Consider the following 10,448-nt stretch of genomic DNA (forward strand, 5'->3'; position numbering starts at 1 on the left):
ATATTTGATAATAGAAATTAGTTTACATAATATATTGTAAACCAATTAACTAAACATTTAAAACATGTGAAATGTGTATAGTAAAAAAAAATCATGCATTTAACAAACGTTAACTGTGTATAGAAAGTTTGTTATGCATACAAAAACTATATTGAACGGATACAATGTGTATGAGAAGATGTTCATCATGTATTTAACAATAATAAGCATCTATAAAAATGATTATTGTTTATGTGAAATATGTATACTGTGTGTGAAAATTGTTTATAGCCACTAAGTAAATGGTCGACGTGTATTCATAAATGTTGGCTTGGTATTCAAAATATATTAAATGTCTACATAAAAATGTATTATTCTTATATTCAAAATGTACAGTGTCTATGGGAAAATGTACATAAAATATATTATATTTTGAAAATGTTACTCCTGTATTATAAAATATTAAACATATATGTATATATATAATATTTGTGTACATATAAGATTAATATTAAATTTGTTCCGATAAAAAGTTGATATGTGTTGCACACAAAAGAAACAGATGAAGATTGGCAAGGAAAAAGAAAAAAATGCAATAATAACCAAAACAAGAAATAGAAACCAAATAAAACCAGTGCAAAAGAACGAAACTATAAAAGCCAAGAAATAATAAAAAACAGATGAAACCAAGAAAGTAGAAAAACTAAAGAAAATAGGATATAAAAGAAAACAAACAAACAAACAACGAAGGGGGGGGAAGGAAAGAAAACTGGAATTGAACAAAGAAATTGGTGGAAAAAACAAGAAACTTGTGAAGATGAACCGAAATAGAAAACAAACGGAAACGTAAAAGAATGAACAGCGAAAAACATACACAGTCACAACTAAGCAAGAGCGCTGTGAAACAAGTCGAAAAACATACACAGTCATAACTAAGCAAGAGCGCTGTGAAACGAGTCGGCCCAGTATTGTACATAAAAGAAAAGTGCCTCAACCGAGATCGAAGTTGCTTTCGCTAGAAGCGAGATATAGCTCTTGTGACCCGATACAGTCTTAGCCACTCTGTGCATTCGGTTTATTCGGTTTACCTGGATTGGTTTATATGTTTTTCTGATTTGCGGTAAATATCTTATCAAGTTAAGATACGGTTTGGTTTTGACATCTTTACTATTTATAAAGTTGAAGTTGGTGGTGAGTTCACATCTGGGACCAATAACCTTTTTCAATAAACAAATCCATCCCTACCCACATTAAGAATAGCAATATTTCATGAACATAAATAAACAAATGTATTTCTGCTCACATCTGGGATCAAACACAAATAAACAATACACTACTATTCATGTGAGACTAACACTTGGGCACAAATAACAAATGCAGAAATACGACTCCAACTCAATATAATGCTCTTGTTTTTCTTTTTCTTTTTTCTCAGCCAAGTTATTTCAGTTTTATATCACAGAACAAGAGAGTGAACAGATAGTAATTCGAAAATGATGATAGACCTTATCCTCCTACCTAATCCACGACCTTGTGGAGTACCATTGTCTATTCTCATATGTTTTAACATTCGAAATGTTGTGTTTGTAAAGGATCATGGTCACTTAAGATTCTACAATGCCTCACGCGTGATCTTTTGTGATATTTTTTATCTTTTTAATTGTGAAGCGTGAGCAAATTCTGCATGGCACCACACCATATTTTGACAATTTACTAAGCCAGTTATCTAACTCCTCGCATTTTATAGTTTCGTAGCAACGCACGGGCATTCTGCTAGTATACTAAATTATTTATGTATAGTTTCGATATATAACATAAAAACTAAAGTCAACGTGAATTTGATAATAACATATAATAGCTTGCAAGTTTATGACTCAAAAATCAAAATATATGCATTTTTATACAAAGAGTACATAGCTATATGCAAGTGTATATTCATGCATGGTTTTGGATGGTTATCGACGTACTTAGCATTTTTTAAGAGAAATATGACTACATTACAAGATAAGTGAATGTGCTTAACAGGAAATTTCTCCTGTACAAAAAGGACTACTTATATGGTTGTTCGCCTTAAGATATATAAATATAATATTTATTTCCGTTTATTTGGTTAACCATTCTGTTTTTCAGTATATACCATAAAAACCAAAGTCAAAAACGGTATGAATAGTTCATAACATACCGAAACCATAAACCATGAAAATCATTAAATAGGTTTGGTTCGGTTAATTTTTTGATTCTGTTTTAAAATGAATAGCATGAGTCCCATGGTAACCTATCGATGGCGTCGTCGTCCTTAACCATGGCACATCCACCTCGCTATGGCCGACGCTCCTGACCCTCTTCATGGCTGGTGTCGCCTCCAGCTCTAGGAGAACATCAATGTGCCGATCCCATGCTCAACAGAGGAGGCAGGGCTGAGGTTTAAAAAAGGAGTATGTCCTTCACTATGTTCTTGTGGTGCTATGTGACAATGTCTGTCACGTGTCCTCCCTTCCCATCCAGGCCTTCCTTAAAAGACCGACATTGTGCACGCTATTCATGAACGGTAAGACCCACGTGTAGTCATTCCGGGGCACGCACCATGAATAGTCACATACCACCAATGTCATGCCCGTGCTAGTCCCCCTGTCTCTGCCAATGACAGCATGGGCACGACGCAGCCTTGACTTCCGACGCTTGGTTGGGGCATGAGCTTGTGTACACGACGCGGGCTCACAACGAGTTGTCGACTCGTCGGTCTGGATGCTCATAGCGTGTCCATTGAAATGCCGCGTACAGAAATAGAAAGTGAGGGTTGAAAGTAGAGATTGCGGTTATTTTACGATTAAAAAATGGCTCAAAGTGGCGTCCGCAAATGTTTCCGGACAGAAATTTGTCGATCCTTACTGTAGATGCTCTCGTACGCACTGCATCGTCATGCGCTACAAAACCCATTTACCCCGACTAAGTTATCGTTCTTGTGGCCCAAACGACACAGATAACGGCGACAGGCGAGCGTCGTCTCTCCGACAGCATCCACAGATTGAGGACAAACTAAATGAAACATAAAATTAATGCAACAGAATGAGCGGAAAATGGGGATGGGCGATAGGTGTGGCGATCTCGTCGTTCGCCAGAAAAAGCAGCCAAAACATCATCGTCCATGGGATCGCCAGGCCGGGAGGACGGTTCTGGCTGCTAGCAGACAGTGATGACGAGGATGAGGCAACCTCTACCGGAGGTAAGTCGGCACAAATCGCATCTCCGACACCTTCTGATTCCATCTGCGGGGCATTCCAGGTGGGATACTCGGAGGAGGATGTCACCCGTGTTGTAGACGAACTGGTCCCGATGGACGATCTAGCAAGACTAGGGCTTCGATCTGCGGACAAAATAGAAGTCGCGAGGAGGGTAGTTCATCGACGAATAGCTGCAACAGCAGTCCTTGGCATCGGCCTCTTCCTAAGGTGCGTTTGCCGAAACTGACTCTGTCTGATTTCATGTTAACCCCATGGAAACTTGTCCGGAACAAGAAACACCAGCGACGAACGGCGAGGTCGACGTCGCAGGCGGCGGATCCGGCTAGTCGGATAGTTGAGATACGTTCACAGTGTTTGAATGAGCTTGTGGGCTTCTTGGGTCATATCAGATCGAGCTAGCGGTGGGCTCCAACGAGGTTGGGTATATGGCCCAGCCAGGAGCCCAAGACGGTTGTGATCGAGAGTGTCGTGATCCGGCGATATGTTCGCCTAGTCCGCGCCTCTCTGTTGCGTTGGAGGCGTCAGCTAGGGTTCCGAGGCGTTCCAATCGCCCTGGGTTTCCCGCTGTGTGCGCGGGCAGGGCGAGGAGGGTTCGGCCGCTCCTATCGGCGAGCTCGGCCATGGTTGGCCGCGGCAGCCAACCGATGCCACCCAGGCATCCGTCCAACGCTGGGTCTGCGGCGACCGGAGGAGCAGGACGTGCTGGGCAGAAAGATGATCTGCAGGCCGCTCAGGGCCGAGGTGATGATGGCGGCGGAGACCGGGGAGACTTTGGCGGCGACGTCGGAAGAGGTGACTATGGTGGCGGTGGGAGAGGATATCAGATGCACATTGATGGGAGCAACTTCACTCCTGGTCGCTGGGGAGATGATGGCTATGGTGCATACGGAAACGAAACTCATCGCGGCTCCACCTCTACCGGCAGTGGCCGAGGGGAGGGAGGTGGCCGGGGTTTCGTTGCTCCCACCGGGCCATATGTTGAGGGGGCGTCGGGTCCTAGACAGCACTACCACCCTACTATGGCACGCGGGGAGGAGGTAGAAAGCCGGCTGGGCGTCGTGACTCTCGCTCACAGGATCCGACGCCTACCTTGGTGTAAGTGACGGAGGGTGTACAGTCGGCGCATGCTGATGGAGCCGCTGCTGATCCTGCACCGCTTTCAGGGGAAGCATTGGAAGTTGTACGAGCTCTAACCGGGTCTATTGCTGCTGAGGCGAAGGTGGATGATGGTAAGGCTGGAGGTTCTGATAAAGGGAGCGAAAAATCTGATAGTCAGAGAGTCACTAAGTGGGCTAAAAAGAAAGAAAAGCTGACATGTTTCCGATGTGGAGGACAGGGGCATTTTATAGCTGAGTGTTTTGTAGAGCTGTGTGACATTTGTCGTAAGCCGAAACATGAGCAGGGAGAGTGCCCTTTGCTCCTCGGGCCGAAGCCTGTGGTCACTATCTACGGGGCTTGTTGCGCAGAACTTATGTTCTTTGAGTCTACACGCTCAATTTCGACCACGCCGTCTCCAGAGAGTTCGCGGACGGGTGTTGTGAGGGCGACACGTGGATCGATGACTTCGGATCAGGTTGTGCAGCATATGCGGGAGCTGGTTTTTGCAAGGTTCCAGTGGAATCCTATCAAGTTAGATGATCATCTTTTCAGGATTGATTTTCCTTCTAAGGAGGATCTTGCGAGATCGCTAAAATTTGGAATGAGCAAGGTCTCAAGCAATAATTGTGTTCTTGAGTTTGAGGCTTGGTCATAGAAAGAGCCTGAAGGAACTCTGTTATCATAGTTGTGGGTCGGGTTTCTGGGTGCTCCGCGCACGTCGATTGATGATTTCTTCGTGACTTGGAGCCTTGGATCTCTTATAGGCAAAACATAAAAGGTGGATATGTCGTTTACTCGCGCTCAAGGGGAAGCATGATTACTGGTTAGTGTGATTAGCATTGAGCATATTCCAGATACTGTGAAAATGGACTTATGATGGGAAGGTTTTTGACCTGGACATTGAGCTAGAGGAGACTGATCAATTCCAGGAGCTGGCCGATAATATTGATATGGACACTGAGGATGGCAACAACGGAGACGGGAATCGAGATGGGGGTTCGAAGGCTGGGGACGATGCTGATAGCGGCAAAACGCCCTTGGCCAAACCGGGAGTGTCTGGTTCTTCGACGGAACAAACACGCACATCCACTCCGATGAATCATTTGAGATTTGGGTCGTTCGAATCTTCTACGGCGCATGGCAGACTTTGGGGTGCAAGGGTGGAGATAGATGATCCAGTGGAGCACGAGCTGCCACCACTATCACCACTTGCTTCCACGGGAGACTGAGAGATTCCAGTGTCGCCAACTCGGACCTCCTTCAAGGAGTCGCCCACAAGTATAATGGTTGAGGAGGTGACGGCAGCGAAGCAACGACGATCAAGAGTGATCACTCCCACCCCTAAAGGGGACATGCATGCTTTGCAGACGGTTGGGGGTTGGCAGGTGGCCACACCCCAACGGCTTCGACGATGTGTTTTTCTGCCAAGGGGGGCGCTACTGAGACTAACCCACTCTTGGGTCTGCTGGTGGGGCATTCTTCAGGTGGTCACGACTACTCTTCCAGGCAAATGACTGGTGATCGTGTGTCCGTCGGCACTGGGCAGTCCAACCACGTTACACAGGAGTCCGGCGGCTTCCATCTGCAGGAGCATACCACCGAGGAGGTCATCACCTTCGGAGGGATTCCAGACCCGGCGACTGGAGAGAGGAGGACGAGTAGCCGTCTCCAGGCGCAGCCGGATGTCGACGATCTTCAGTTGGGCCGCTCCATGCAGACGACCCAGCTCCATGACTGTGAGACCACTACAAGTATGTTCGTTGATACAGAATGTTCTATCTTGCATCTTTCCGATGATGATATTATATTACGGGCAAACTAAATCGGCGTATCTCTGGATAACAATGAAACAGAAATATCAAAGTTTGTTAATGATCTCTGAGATTTAGAGGCTGAGCCAGCTATGGACATGCTTCGAAATCTTGCAGCAGTTAAATCCATGAATGATTCTGATATTAATGCGAGGCTTTAGACTCTCTTTGTGAGGATCTTAGGACACCATCTCTATTGACTGATGAGGGTAACGATTATGGTGTGGAGGATTATATGGACCCTATGCAACTTAATGCATCCGCACAGTCTGAGAGCGGTTATATGGACCGGATGGCTGAACCGGATAGGCACAAGCGCCCATGGAAGCGCAAGGTCTATCCTGAATCTGTAGTGCGCAGAAGCGCGAGACTTAAGACTGCAAGAAAAAATTGATGATAAATGAGAGGAATCTTTTGGAACAGCAGAGGTCTTGCGGACTTGGCTAAAAGAAGATTTCTTACAGAAGCAACGTTAGAGCACAAGTTAGATTTCGTTGCTTTATTGGAAACCGGTAGAGACAATTTTACGTCACAATTTCTTAGCACTCTCTCTAGCCGTATTGAATTCGATTGGCACTGTCTACCGCCCAGGGGAAGGTCGGGAGGGATCTTACTTGGGGTACGTTGCGAGACTCTCGAGGTTCGGAATGTAGTGTTCAGGGACTTCGCGGTAAAATTTCGAGTGCGATCGAAAGTGGATGGGTTCGAGTGGGCACTTGTGGCTGTTTACGGGGCCGCCTAGCTAGAGTTAAAAATGGATTTCTTAGCCGACCTCGTCCGAATCTATGGGTATGAGAGGTTACCGACTTTGGTTGGGGGAGACTTCAACATAATTAGGCGGAGGGAGGAAAAGAATAATGACAACTTCGATGAAAGATGGTCATTTATGTTTAACACTATTATCGAAAGCTTACACCTGTGAGAAATTGAGATTTCGGGTAGAAAGTTTACGTGGGCGAATGCCTTGCCTACTCCAACTTTTGAGAAGTTAGACCGGATTCTCACCAGTGTGGATTGGGAAAAAAAATTCCCTCTTGCAATCGCTAGAGCTTTACCAAGAGCGATCTCGGATCACACACCTTTGCTTGTTGACTCTGGTGATGCTACACATGTGGGCAACAAGAATACTTTCTCTTTCGAGAAGGCTTTGTGGACCTTATAGCAAGAGAGTGGGCTAAGGCTGCTCGGGGCTCATCGAATGTTGATCGATGGCAGAGCAAAATTAGGCACCTAAGACAGTTCTTAAGGGGATCAGCCAAATAGAGAGCGGGAGGTATAAGATTGAGAAAGAGAGACTCCTCAGTCTTATTAATGAGTTAGACTTAAAAGCCGAGTCAGCGTTGTTAGATGACAATGAGAGGTCATCTAGAACACAAGATGAATTGAGTCTTAAACAACTTCTTCGAGAAGAAGAGTTGAAATGGGCACTTAGAGCAAAAGTGTGTAACATCGTATATGGGGATGACAATGCACAATGCTTCCATCTCATTGCAAATGGTAAACACCGAAAGAAAAGAAATTTCCAACTAGAGCAAGACAAGGGTAAGATTGTGGGCCACGAAAATCTAAAGATATACATCTCTGAGTTTTACAAACGTCTTTTTGGGGAGCCGGATGACAAATTTGTGTCAATGGCCGAGCAGATGGTGGGTGATATTCCTCGGCTCGGGGTGGACGAGAATGAGATATTAACCGCACCGTTTACGGAGAAAGAGGTGTTTGAGGCAATTTCGTAGATGAAAAATGATAAGGCTCCAGGACCGGATGGATTCCTGGCTCAGTTTTATAAGAGGTGTTGGCATATAGTGAAAGGGGACTTACTTCCAATGTTTCAAGACTTATTCAATGGCCAACTCTAGCTTTTTCAACTTAACTTTGGGACAATTTCATTGTTGCCAAAGAAGGAGGAGGTGGTGCGGATTGAACAGTTTCGACCATTTGCCTTCTCAATGTGAGTTTTAAGATCTTTACTAAGGTCGGGACGAACAGATTGTTGCGGATTACGCAGGCGGTGGTGTAGCCTAGCCAGACTGCATTCATGCCGGATAGAAACATACTAGAGGGTGTGGTTGTCCTACATGAAACACGGCATGAGATTCACTCGAAGAAGCTGGATTGGGTGATCTTCAAGGTGGATTTTGAGAAGGCATATGACAAGGCTAAATGGCCATTCCTACAACAAGCCTTACGTGTGAAAGGATTTGATGAGGTGTGGAGGAAACACGTCGAATCATTCGTACAAAAAGGAAGTGTTGGAATTAAAGTCAATGATGATATATGGCATTTCTTCCAAACACACAAAGGTCTTCGGCAGGGAGACTCAATGTCACCCATCCTATTTAATGTAGTTGCAGATATGTTGGCAATACTTATAGGGAAGGCTAAAGAGGAGGGCCGGATAGGTGGATTAGTACCTCATCTAGTCGATGGTGGTGTTTCCAACTTACAATATGCTGACGACACTATTCTGTTCATAGAACATGATATTGCAAAAGCCAGAAACATGAAACTCATATTGTGCTTATTCGAACAGTTGTCGGGTCTGAAAATTAATTTTCACAAGAGTGAAGTGTTTTGCTTTGGGAGAGCCAAAGACGAACAAGGTTCATATAAACAACTGTTTAGATGTGAATCGGGAAGCCTACCGTTCAGATATTTAGGAATTCCAATTCACCACCATAAGTTATCAAACAAAGAATGGAAAAGTGTTGAGGATCGTTTTGAGAAAAAAAAATAGTTGTTGGAAGGGTAAGCTATTATCATACGGAGGAAGATTGATTCTCATTAACTCGGTTCTCACGAGCATGCCGATGTTCCTTCTGTCCTTCTTTCTGGTACCGGTCGGGGTACGGAAAAGATTGGACTTTTATAGATCACGCTTTTTCTGGCAGAGTGATGAAGTTAAGCAAAAGTACCGGCTTACTAGGTGAGATATTATTTGTAGACCTAAAGACCGGGAAGGTTTGGGGATTCAAAATTTAGAGATAAAGAATAGATGTCTGCTAAGAAAATGATTGTTAAGACTTTCTCTGGAGGGGGAGGGTATGTGGGTGCAAATTTTGCATAATAAGTACTTACAAACTAAAACTCTACCTCAGGTTACCGTGAAACCCAATGATTCACCTTTTTGGAAAGGCTTAATGACAGTGAAAGCAGCCTTCTTTCAAAAAGCAAAATTTATTGTAAGTGATGGTAAGTCAAGGAGATTCTGGGAGGATACATGGCTGGAGGATACGCCCAGGACAGGCTTTGGCCCTAGGCGGACATGGGCGGCGCCCAAGGGGCCATGTTTTGCAGGGCCCATCATTATATATGTATACGTGCTTCTATATGTGTTGGATTGTACCTCGGCCTTCTATACGTCCTTGAGCCTAGTTGCGTCGCTTTGGGGTACGTACGCCTTGGCCTCCTGCCTATTTCCTTGGCGCACGCATACCTGGGCGTAACTTATATTCCCTCCGTCCCGAAATAAGTGTCGTTGATCTAGTATAAAATTTGTACTAACCTAGTACAAATTTTGCGACACTTATTTTGGGACGAAGGGAGTACCTGTTTGGCTGTTTCTTTCGACGCCTCGCCGCCTCGGCCTCCTGGCTTCGCCCCTTCTCCCGTTCGCCGCCCTTTGCGGCTTCTGTTTGGCAGTGGAGATCAGCCATGGTCTGCAGCTACAGTGGAGATCGGCAGCTGTAGTGGAGATCGGAAACTGCTTTATTCATGAAGATTGCAGAGGAGCTATTTGGAGATCAGCAGATTTTTTGTGAAGCACTGAAGTATTGTTGTTCATGAACTCATATGAACTTCGTTCTTATTTGAGGTAATTAAACTAGCAGCGAATATTATTTTTAAAATTTTGTTACTCTTTTATTTATTGTCATCGTTAAATTACAATGTATGGTCGAATGTAAACTTTAATATTTTGCGTTTATATATCTATAAATGCGTATATATATTATCTATAGGGGTCCATTTTTTAACTTTGTCCAAGGGCCCCGAATAATATAGAGCCGGCCATGGATATGCCTCTAGCCATACAATATCCATCTCTTTATAATATTGTTCAACGTAAGGAGGCATACGTTGTCACAATATTACAGTCTAATCCTTTAAATATTCAGTTTCGAAGATCTTTAATAGGTAATAGATGGGAGGCATGGTTGCATTTAGACATTTCTATTGTTTGGGACGTGGCTAAATGGGGTAGACATTTCTATTGTCAGACATATTCGTATAGGAGTATGTGCATTAATTTGGGCTATATGGAATTGCATGAATGATGTGACTTTTGACAGATTATCAAATGTCAATTTCTTGCAGGTAC

Source organism: Hordeum vulgare, chromosome 7H, assembly GCF_904849725.1.
Source record: "Hordeum vulgare subsp. vulgare chromosome 7H, MorexV3_pseudomolecules_assembly, whole genome shotgun sequence".
In the NCBI taxonomy this organism is placed as follows: domain Eukaryota; kingdom Viridiplantae; phylum Streptophyta; class Magnoliopsida; order Poales; family Poaceae; genus Hordeum; species Hordeum vulgare.